The sequence below is a fragment of the Etheostoma cragini genome, chromosome 3 (genome assembly GCF_013103735.1).
Source record: "Etheostoma cragini isolate CJK2018 chromosome 3, CSU_Ecrag_1.0, whole genome shotgun sequence".
Lineage (NCBI taxonomy): Eukaryota > Metazoa > Chordata > Actinopteri > Perciformes > Percidae > Etheostoma > Etheostoma cragini.
In genome coordinates this window covers 23,054,582-23,065,999 of record NC_048409.1, presented here as the reverse complement: position 1 = coordinate 23,065,999, position 11,418 = coordinate 23,054,582, and the positions used below count along the sequence as shown (strand labels likewise).

The 11,418-nt window shown below is 39.0% G+C and overlaps 1 protein-coding gene and 1 long non-coding RNA gene across 2 annotated transcripts in view; one reads left to right on the top strand and one right to left on the bottom strand.

Moving 5' to 3' along the window:
• LOC117939939 overlaps positions 1 to 5,617 on the top strand; it is an 18,047-nt gene extending 12,430 nt beyond the window's left edge. The window contains exon 3 of the long non-coding RNA XR_004655682.1: positions 5,607 to 5,617. This is a non-coding gene — a long non-coding RNA (uncharacterized LOC117939939). The remainder of the gene's footprint in view (positions 1 to 5,606) is intronic.
• The window catches only part of LOC117939613 (calsyntenin-2-like), a 216,910-nt gene that overhangs the window by 59,101 nt on the left and 146,391 nt on the right, over positions 1 to 11,418 (bottom strand). The gene's annotated exons all lie outside the window — the stretch shown is intronic.

Below are 11,418 nucleotides of genomic sequence, written 5' to 3'. Positions count from 1 at the left end.
ATACAGCCCCACTATTTTTGAGTGTTTTTTTGTGTTCACACAAAATGTACTCAACAATGTCAGAATGCATGTAAAACGTGTACTTTAGTATGACGATTTACAGTAATTACCAGTAATTACAGTAATTACGCCAATTGCGTAAATTTAAACATTCATTTAAAAGAGGCCTTGATTTATGGGGTGTATTTTATATCTAGAAAATACCAAAACAGGTATGTCAAATTGGGTTGGGCTTTGAGGACTATGTATCCAAGCCAATATGGTTAAGCTATCTGTTGTAGATAAGGCTGATCCTGGGGCAGGACTGCAGGCCCATCACATGAAAAAAAGGAAACTAATCAAAGAACCAAAAGCTATAAGAAAAAAGGAAATTGAAAGATGGTGGTCAAACACATGACTCAACTTTGGTCAGGCTTTTAACAGATGGAGAAAATTACGGAATTGTAAATAATTTAAAACCTAACCCGAATGGGCCCACAGGTACAGCGTATACATATATATACCTATTTCATTTATAAATAAAAAAGTGTAATATAAATGTAAATGCAAAATAAAATGTGCAATGTGGTTGTACGTCAGAAGCCTACATTAAATGACGTAACCCATACATTTAGTGCGGACATTTTATTCCTGTCAGTCTTTGCATGTGTTGGCCAACTATTTTCTTTCCCCTTGTGAATTTACTTGTTTAAAGTGTCTCTGGGTTTCATGAAATTTGATATATGAATCTAATTTAATATAACGGTTTCTAAAACAAAGTCTTAATGTGTTGTGACACAATAACAGGGATACCCGGTTTAGCTCACGATTCATCCAAAGTTTGCTAAGTTACCGTATGCAACACTGGAAATGCAACGATGCATCTGTAACTTATTCTTTGCTAGGAAATGAATGATTTTCTGTCTTTGTAAAACATACCTCACAACTAGATGACCTCCCAGTAACGCTAACTCAGTAATCTACAGTGGGCATACAGCACCGTACAGAAAAGACCTTTACAGGAGCAAGGTCTTCGCTCAGTGGATATGAGACATGTAGCATAATTCTTTCAGGACGACCTAACTTTTAATCAGTGCACTCCTAAATCAATTCAGCTGTTATCTAAATAAATGTACTTTTTTGGTGTATTTAATTGTTGCATATATGGAACTAGTCTCTCCTGATTTAAATATAGCTCAGCGTAAATTCTTTCAGAATTACCTAATTTGATCAATGTTCTCTTCCTAAATGGAATCAGCTGTTGGAGACGTTCACCTTCCTGCGTAACCAATCAGAATTGTTCACAAATTGTAAGGGCCAAGCACAGAGTCACAACCCTGCTTTTAAAAATCTGTTTCTCCCTGTGCTAGTTGGCTGTCGTTGCAGTCAAAGAGTGCCACCCTCCACCCCCCCTTACTCATTCGGTCTGGTCTTCCGGCTCCTTTGTCACCACCACTGGTGTCTAGATTTCATCAGGGGGTCTGATGGTTCTCTACCCCTACATAGATATATGAAATATTCGTATAGCAATGGAGTCTAAACCAAATGACTTTGTACATTTTATTGAGCTTTACATTAAACCTTATTTGCATATCTGCAAACATGTCTCTCCTGATTGAAATACCTTTGGTGTGGGAGATCTGGGTTTAATTCCATTGCAATACATCAACCAATGTGTCCCTGAGCAAGACACTGAACCCCTAGTTTCTTCAGAGGCATACAACCTCTGACATATATGACAAATATGGTAAAGGTGTGGTAAAAACACTACCACTTTCGTCCAAATTGGCTGCTTGAATCAACACAAACTGCTAGTTACATATAGCCACATTAAAACAAATTTGAAAACATCATAAATATGACAAACGGAATATAAATATATGTCATCACTACATTTCAAATGTTACAGCATCCTTCCTGCCTATAGAAAAGCACCTCAACAGATTTCTTTTTAAATAGTTTTATAAAATCCTGTAATGGGATGACTTCTAATGAAATTCCACTTTTCCGCGATCTGCTGGATTCTGTGGGACGCCTCCCAAAAAAAAACAATATCGTTTAGTGTTACTCTAATTCTATTTCTCCCTTCGAGGATTGAGTTAAAATGACAATTTAATCCGGGTGTTTAGAGAGGAGACACTAAATCGTTATAAAGGAGCCAAAAACTGCTTTCTAAGGCTCTCCACCTTCTCTTCTCTCTGCCTTTATTTTCATCCTGCTTATGATGTCTGCAGACTAAGCAGACTACTCCAGACATCCCCCGTCCTCTTTCTCCTCATGGGGCATCCCAAGGGAATCCGAGGCTAGTTGGGATATACGCTGTAATCCCTGCAGCATGTCTGCCCTGAGGTCTGCTCTCCCCACTGGGAGGTTTTCCAGCATGTTGCTCTTTAGTCACTATCCAAAGTTCATAGCCATGGGTGAGGGCCAGAACATAACTGTTAACCAACATCCCAGCATCACATTATTACAGCACCAGCCTGATGAGAGTGTGATTCTTAAAGTCTCTCCCTAAGGAAAAAACCTTCACCCCAGATATAAATATGCATCTTTTATCTTTTCCTTCAACTCCTCAGACATTTTTTCTGTTCCATTCAGTAACTTCCTGTTGTTTTAACCTTATTCCATTTCACTCTCTTTGTCTTTGCAATCATAATCCCTCAATGTAGCCTTGACACTGCAGTGGCACTATGAAGGAATCTCCAGTCTCAACAGGCAGAGAGGGAGTGTAATTACTCTACATATGTGTGTGTGGGTGTGTTAGTGTGTGCCGTGCACTAGTGCCTATACCATGACAATTTCCTGTTTGTGTTTACATCCGTGTGTCAACAATGTGTCTTCAATTTGTTAGCAAGAATGTGAAAGAGTTTGATCTTTCTTCCTCCCTCTTCTACACTTCACCCTGCACACATACACACACACACACAAGCAAAAACGCACACACGCGCACACATTTATCCAGCCATTGATCTTATCTGACACAATGAGGTGAACCCAGGATTTCAGGCCACTCTCTATCTTTTTACCCCTGCCAACATGCATCCATCCCTCCTGTATAAAGCCATGGAAAAAGTATAGGAAGGGTTCACACCTTTATCCGTGTGACAGTGTGTGAAAGTGATTTACACTGAAGACTAGAACATTCCTAGTTCAAACAGTAGATCAGAGAAGAGAGATGAGTGGAGCACAAGGCCGGCGCTAGCCAGAATCAGGGGTGGGTTCAGCCAACCCAAACGTGTGCCTTACCAATCAGAAGTTGAGAAAAGGCATTTAGCCAATCAAAGAAATAGTACAGAAAATACATTTCTAACTTCTGATTTTGTAGGCCTAGTCACCTTGTGGCCAACCAAACTTATTGTTCAGGCAAAAACACATACAGAGCTTTGGAGCAGACACCTTCATAGCTCTGTGTTTACTGTCTGTGTAAAAATAGAGATGAGCAGCGCGGCTTCCATGGTCAGTGTTAGACTTTGTCTTGTCTCCTACAGAGACCTGAGACTGAACGAGATACATCGTATTAGCAGAACATAATGTAAGGATCATATGACTATATTCTGGATTTTTTTCTAGAAATATTGGATGTATATTCTCAAAATATTGCAAGTTTTTCTCAAAATATTTCCACTATTTGTTCTCTAAATCTCAGAAAACACAGATGGGATGAGTAACAGCTGTGCAGAAAGTTTTGAATAAGAGAGAGATCTTGCGGAAACCCAGAAGAGCTTATATTGTCCAAGGGTTAATAATTAACAATTACATTTTTTTTAATTTATATTTTAAATTGTTTCCGGTGTTTTCCTTTACATAGCCTAAAAAAAAGACACTTCAACCATAAATTGATGCAGAAACACGATGAAATGGACCAGAACATAGGAAAAGGAGATTTTACTGCTGAAACTTATCTGGGGGAGCAGTTCACCAATTCTCTCCAACTTATGTGTCCCAACCAATGTTGAAATGAAGCCTAAGCCCCTGGGTTGCCAAGCCAGCTAACATTTGGCCAGAATTTTGTGGCATCTAACTAGGGATGGGATGTAAACAGGCTAAAAACGGCCCAGAACATGAGGGGGAACTGATAGAAGTAAGAAATAATCAAGCCAAGAAAGGGAAAAAGAAAGAGAACAAAGGAAGAACAAATTCAGGACACAAATTCATAAGTCAAAAAGGAAACAGTTAAGGTAATAAGACAAAGCTAATACCAGCAGCCAGACAGCCTTAGTCTGAGATTAGAGAGGAACTAAGAAAGAACGATTTAGAGGAAATGGGAAGTGCAGAGCACTTATTTTTCTCCTTCATCCCTTTAATTCATCCTCTTTCTACTCTTATCTAAGATCAGGACCATTGGCATCCACATGCACATACATGCACACACATGCACGCACGCACGCACACACACACACACACACACACACACACACACACACACACACACACACACACACACTATTTGAGAGTGGAGCAGAGAATGCAGCCCCACGCCTCAAAAGAGCCTGGGACGTCAGATATTCAAAGAGGTAAACTCTTGACTCTCCACCAACTTTACTGCTAACACACTGCACTCTGTCATTAGGTCTCTGAACCCCATTTCAATATCATTTGATCATATCTGAAAAGTTTTAAAAGTTCTTTCTGTATCTTTTTTATCTAGATGTAGAGCTAGATGGTTTGAATCAGAAGAAGAAATAGCACTTTTTCTTTTCCTCTTATCTGTGAGTTGAAATCAAAAGCACTACAATGCACCATTGCTCAATTCAATACATTCAAGGGTTGAGCTGCTAATTTTTGGTTTGACATGACCAGTATTATATAGTAATATATAGTAATAATATAGTGATATTAGCCAATTTTAGCAAAAATTAGATAGAAATTGCTGTTATGATGCAAATTACTTAACCTGCAAACTCAGATGACTGTATCAATACTCTGTTATTGATAAGGTGTGTGATGACTAAATGTGAGGAGAATTTTAGAGGAAGCGTAATTTTTTTTTTAAAGTGAACGGGTGAACAAGTGAGTGGTAATAAATCCACATTGGGTCGCTGCCAATTTGTAACCGTGTCCGCACACAGTACTGCAACCATAAAAATGCCGCGTGGCCCAGAAAGCATTTTCCCTGTGGACCAACACTACGAACAAGATGTTTGTCAAACTTTTAACAGGACACCTGAAATTTCAAACACTTTTACAATTATTATTCTTTGTATTATGAACTTTGTGTCAATGAAGGTTTGTGGTTTGTCAAACCTTTTCTAAAGCAAGAAACATAGCAGAAGACCTTATCAGTAAGAATTCATCAATTTGTTGGAATTGTGTCATAGTGAAGTTTAGTTAAGTTTCTCTGTTCTCTGAAAGGGCTCCTGGTTTACTTTCTCCCTTTGATTTGTGTGTTAATTAGAACAAGTCCTTCCACCCGTGCTGATCGGTCATTCTTTACACTTGTGACAGCCTGGTCTTTGCACTGGACATTTGGATTAAACTAAAGAGAGCCATAGCTGTGAAGTTAAATGGCCTGTGTGTGAGAGGAAATCACAACATCCATCTCTCTCCATGTCTCTGCATCTTAATCCTCACTTCAACGTTGTCACATACTAGCCTCCTAAGACTGAGCTTCCTCGCTGTGCATTCAGCATTTTAAGCACAAACCATTTTTTAAACTTGCAATGGCTTTTAAGATTTTTATTAAACTTTGAAAATAAATGTCATAGTCTGGTTTGTTGTCTATCCCATAGAATTGTAAAAACGTGTTGTAACAATTAAGATACTCCACTGGTTACATTCACTTTGAAATGGTTATATTTGAGACTAACATATTGCAAACATTGGTCCAACCCTTGTGTCATAAAATCTTCTTTCATATTGAGAACTATTGACATGTGGCGCATACATTTTTAATAACCAGTCACATCTCCTACACTGCAGGTTCAAAAGATTATATATTTTATTCAACTCTACAAATTTTTGTAGCGAAATAGAGACATCAAAGTATAGTATACAATGTTTTTATACAACAGCTACAACAGTATAAGCCTGTAAAGCCTACATGCTATTGTTTCATACACATAGTATTTAGTCATTGAATTATCCCAGAAAGATTATTTAGATGCCATATAACAATGTCAAGTTGTCACTCAATTTACTTCTTTCCAAAAAATGTAATAATGATGACATCTCATTGCAAGGAAAGTGACAGTAAAATGCAGACATAAACACCTATGCTGTGTTACGTATTGTTGTATGCTTTCACTGGCCGCCCCCTCCCTCTCCGTTTGTGCGTGTTCTTTATAGGTCCCGTCTGTGTATTTCAGGCCTGTGTTTAAAGTTTGTAACTAACATTAGAGTGAAAAAATTAATAAATGAATTAATAAAGTATGTCTTCTTCTTCAAACCATAACAATAGGTTATGGTATGTAGGTACGTACTGTATAAGTGTTGCATCAAAGAACTGCCAGCGTAGCTGTAGACTCTACTCAAACTAGAAGATACAATGCCAGACATTCCAACGTGCACAATGTAGTTTTTTACTTAGTCGACACTGTAGCCATACATTGTTGCATGGTTATTTCCACATACATCTAAGAAAAGCGAAATATGTGACTTTTATTTTCTATTTTGTTATCTTAAACTGCTGGTGCCAGGCCTGTGGGCTGTAAGATTGACAGTTAAATACAGTATCTCTGTCCAACTGTCTTATTGTGGTTTTAGAAACAAACGGTTTTAGGTGGTTTTAGAAACAAACCATCCTATCAAATTTAAAGGAGAGTTTCAACAGCGGCCTTCCCCCCTCTCTCGTTTATCTCTCCTTCAGTCCAGTTATTCCATTATTAGTTTTACTCCTGTGAGTGTGTTTATGTGAATGTTTTCTATGTGGAGAGGAGGAAGATAAAGAGACTAGATAGGAGATGGCTGAAAGTTGTTTGAAAAGTTTTAAATTATTGTGGACTAGCAAGTAAACATGTTGATTTTACACTTCTCACTGGGCTCAGATTTTGTGACAATCCTAGAGCCAAGATGCGGTTTCCATGTGACCACTGTGCTGGTTGGAACAGTCGTGTCGTGATTGGCAGCATTCTATGACTTTGCTAAAAGAGTGCATGGGTCCAGGAAGATATGGTCTAAGAAAAAGTACCAGCAACTCAATTTCCCAAGCACCTTTGCAGAGGCTGCACTCAAGCCAAAAAAAGTTCTGATGTCCAAAACAGAACGACAAGTGGTCCTGCTTGATCAAATCCAGTCATTACCCCCTGTGAGAAATGGATGAAGGAGTCAAGTGCTAAAGTTAACAACTGAATGCAGGCTATTCAAGCTACTTAGCAGGACTCAACAGGAAGGGAACCATTAGGGACATCAGTGATGCTGGTAAGACACATCAAGATGGCTGTGGATTAAAAGGGACAAACTGTGGACCACATGCTACTGGGGCCTTATTAGTATGTATCCATGATATTCCACTTCCAGGACTGCTCCGTTGCCGCCGGAAATTCCGCCAGATGTAACTCTTTTCAGCCAGATGTCACTCTTTTCAGCCAGATGTCCAATCACATCCGGTTCCTTTGTGTTGAAAATTTAAACACCGGTGGATTTCTGAGGAGTATGGTTAACTTCTATTCAGCTCTCAGCTAGCTAGACTATCTGTCCAATCTTATTTTCCTGTTGCATGACTAAAACAACCTTTGAACGTACAGATGTTTCAAGCCCGAGCCCTAGCGCTGCCCAAGACAATTGTGATTGGTTTAAAGAAATTTCAACAAACAAGAGCATGTTTTTCTCCCATCCTGAAATGCTGTGTAGACTAGCCAGACCCTCCTTTGCGGTGCTGTGGAGGAAGGTCAGACAAAACTAGACTTGGGCCTGATTCACCGTGGCTGGGTCGTCTAGACAAGGGTGTTTAACATTGAAAGACTAGAAACACCAGATGACCCCAGGCTACATCACTGATGATTTGGGCATCTCAAGATGTGCAAAAGAACACAAGTTTAGTGGTAACAAACACAGGCAAACCATAATTCTGTAAAATAAAACCTGCAATAACTGCTTTTTTTGGCCACATGGATACAGTCCTAAAAAATTTGAACACAACATTGACATATTATCACCTTTCACCTTTCTGTCCAGCTGATAAATGTAAATCAATATTTACTCTAATTTAGCTCTGTTTAGTGTCTAGCTGCTAAATACTTCTCTATGTTCCCCAGCTATTTGCTTTGTCTGTCTACTGTTTGGTGCTGAGCAAGTCTATACAGTGGATCTTTAGAGCTTTTTTTGCTGAAAACAGCTGCCTGCTGGGCCAGAAACTATGCTATGAAAGTGAACCAAATCCTGAAGTTGTGGCCGGACAACCTAAACTAAGCTAAAAGTTGCTATAAGCTTGATAAAGCTGAGAGGAGCTGCAGATGTGTGTAACAATTTTCTACAAGTGACACCTTTCATCCTATCACATTGTCATTTAACACATTATAAATATTAGGCTTTTAGCCGCTTTAAGTAAAAAGTAGAGGTAAGTAAAAATAAAAGTACTCATAATCAAGCCGAATTGCTCCTGATTATTCTATGTTTTTTATGAAAGGTATAATACGTTTATTAATAAGTTTATTTGATATAAAACTTTTAACAAACAAAGTCACAAAGTGCTTCAAATGGTAATCGTCTGTTAATACAGTATGATCCAAACAGAAAACAAGCAAGCAAAAATAGTATAATAGTACATAATAATAGAATAGAAATTCAAACAAAAAAGCTAATGTGGTGATGCACACACCTATACAAACCTGTGTGTGTGTGTGTTTGTTTTTGTGGGTTAACAGGCACTACCCGTCAGTAAAAAGAGATTCACACAAGACAAATGAGGACATGTGATTTGTCATGAGAGACACACAGCTGAGCCCTACTGTCCAGAGCCAAAGCCTATAGCTAATTTGAACAGACAGATTACTTGTTTGTGTGTGTGTGTGTGTATGTGTGTGTGTGTGTGTGTGTGTGTGTGTGTGTGTGTGTGTGTGTGTGTGTGTGTGTGTGCATTGTGTGTGCCTGTGTGTGGGTGTATGTGTCTTTGACATTCCCACAGTAGCCCGCCTTTAATACAACCACTAGCCCTATTTAATATCCCCTGAACTGTGGCCATGGCATTTACTTTCCCCCCTCCATCCATCCCTTCATCCTGCTGCCAAACAACGCTCACAGGGACGAGTGCCCTTTCATCAAGAGAGAGCATATCTGTGCTTGGGTGTATTCATGTGTATCTTCTCACCATAATCATATGCTGAAAATCCTAATTTAAAAAAATGCACTCACAAAAAAATATTGCAAACAGGCTTCAAAGACAGGATTAACACTGAGAGCCTGGAGAGGGAGTTATGTAATGTCACTCTGTACACCCACAGACACTGTGACACAGTATGTTCATTTGTGTGTGAATGCATATGCGTTGATTATAGACATTGGATCAACACATACTCCCACAGTAACTCTGTGTGCAGAGTATGTTCATCTCAAAAGTTGGAGTGTTTTTCATATGAGAAATATTCGGATTGAACTGTGTCAACAACTATGTGCAAATATCTTAGCCTACTCTCTTTTGTTCAGTAGTTTCTGCAAGTTTTCATTGTACATCCTGACATTTGTTTAAAACGTTGCCCCTTGGCATTAGGCAGATAAAAACCCCACTGCACAGCATGCTGCCAAGTGCTGCCACAGTGACTTTGTACTACTTACATGTACTCATTTTGAAATTGAGAACAAAGGCTAACACTTTTTTTTACTATCACTTTCTTTTTCGTTGTTTGATTTGGTGACCTTACTTCCACAGAATCTTAAAATTAGAGCTGTTATTCACTGCAAAAAGTACCCATATTCAGAAATTATTTAGGCTAGACCCTACTAATGTTAAGATATTCAAGACATTCCTTGAAACATTTATTTTTTTGATGCAAAATTAATTGATTTGGCTTTTCCTGTCTTGTTTTAAGATCCCGACCTTGGGCTACAACATTTCTGCCTTGGTTCAGAAACATTTACATTTATCTTAAAACCACAGGCATGTGTTGCACATGTTTTGAGAAAACATAGATTGGGAGTTTGAACATGAGCCAAATAACAGTTTTTGCAGGGTTCAGTGGCTGCCACTGAGCCAAAGACATCCAGCACATGAATCACCTTGTTAATGACAGAACAACAAAGATTGCACATGGTCACATGTCAAGCCTAACCCTGCATGTGTTCGTCTTTCATTGCGAGTTGCTGCCCTTTCTGACAAGTGTAAATTGCATCTGAAGTTATCCAGAATGTTTGTGTTGTTTTAGCACTCACCGCAGCCACTTGTCTTTGCATTACTCTTGGCCTTGTTAAGGCTGCCATGACTGCTTTCTGATGTGTTAAGAGCCACGTTGGCTGTGTCAAGGTGTTCTTAGTAAAGTGCTTTTGATCACACCAGCTAAATTTGACAGGCCAATTCCTCAGAGAAAAAAAGGAGAGAGAGACAGAGAGAGAGAGAGATAGAGAGAGAGAGAGGGGCTCAGTAAAGGCAAAGAGAGGGAGGAGAGACTGGTATGATAAGCACAAAATGGAGAAAAATTAGGTACACAGACGAGTACCAAACATTCAGACGTAAGCACAAACACTTAAGTAATGACATGCAAACCATCACTATTGTGTTTCTGTGAGCATAAAGAGAACACACAGCTATTATTTCAGGCTTCATCCTTGTGCACATGATGTACAATAAAAACAATCACAATGTTTGTTCACATAATACAACAGAGAATAAAACCCCTAGGTTCCGTACATACAATTTAACTGCGCTGAGCAAACAGGGACTAACTGGATATACTCACATCTCATTCATCTAAAATTTGGTTTGATGCTTTAATATCTCAACACTTTCCCAACACTAAGAGTGAGAGGACTACGGTCTGGGTACACCACCTATCTATCCTGGGATAGGGGATAGGCAAAGGAGATAACAAGAGGGGAGGGACATCCGGCACGTGACAGTGTGGGCCGCATATCAGGCTTCATCCCAGCAATGTAAATCCGTTGAGCCAGACAAAACCGGTGGTAAGATGTTGCCCTTTGTAACACTAGATTTGATTATCAAAGCTACTAGCAAAACGTACACAGTACTAACAATAAACACAGCAGAAACATCAGATAGGTCGAGGACCGTGTTTAACTCTAAGGGCCCTATTTTAACAATCTGAAACCAAAGTATCAAATGCCAAATGCAAGTAGTTTTGGGGGAAGATCTTGGCGCTGTTGCTATTATACTGTACTATATTATGTTATATAAATATAGAATGGTTGGGTCTGAAGTAGCTACATTACTCATAGGTGTAGTTTGGTTGTAACTTGCAACATACCAATCAGAGCGTTATTTCACATTCCCCTTAAAAGCAGATGTGCTTGTTTCATGGCGGATTGCTATTATAATAGTGGATTTTCTAGGCG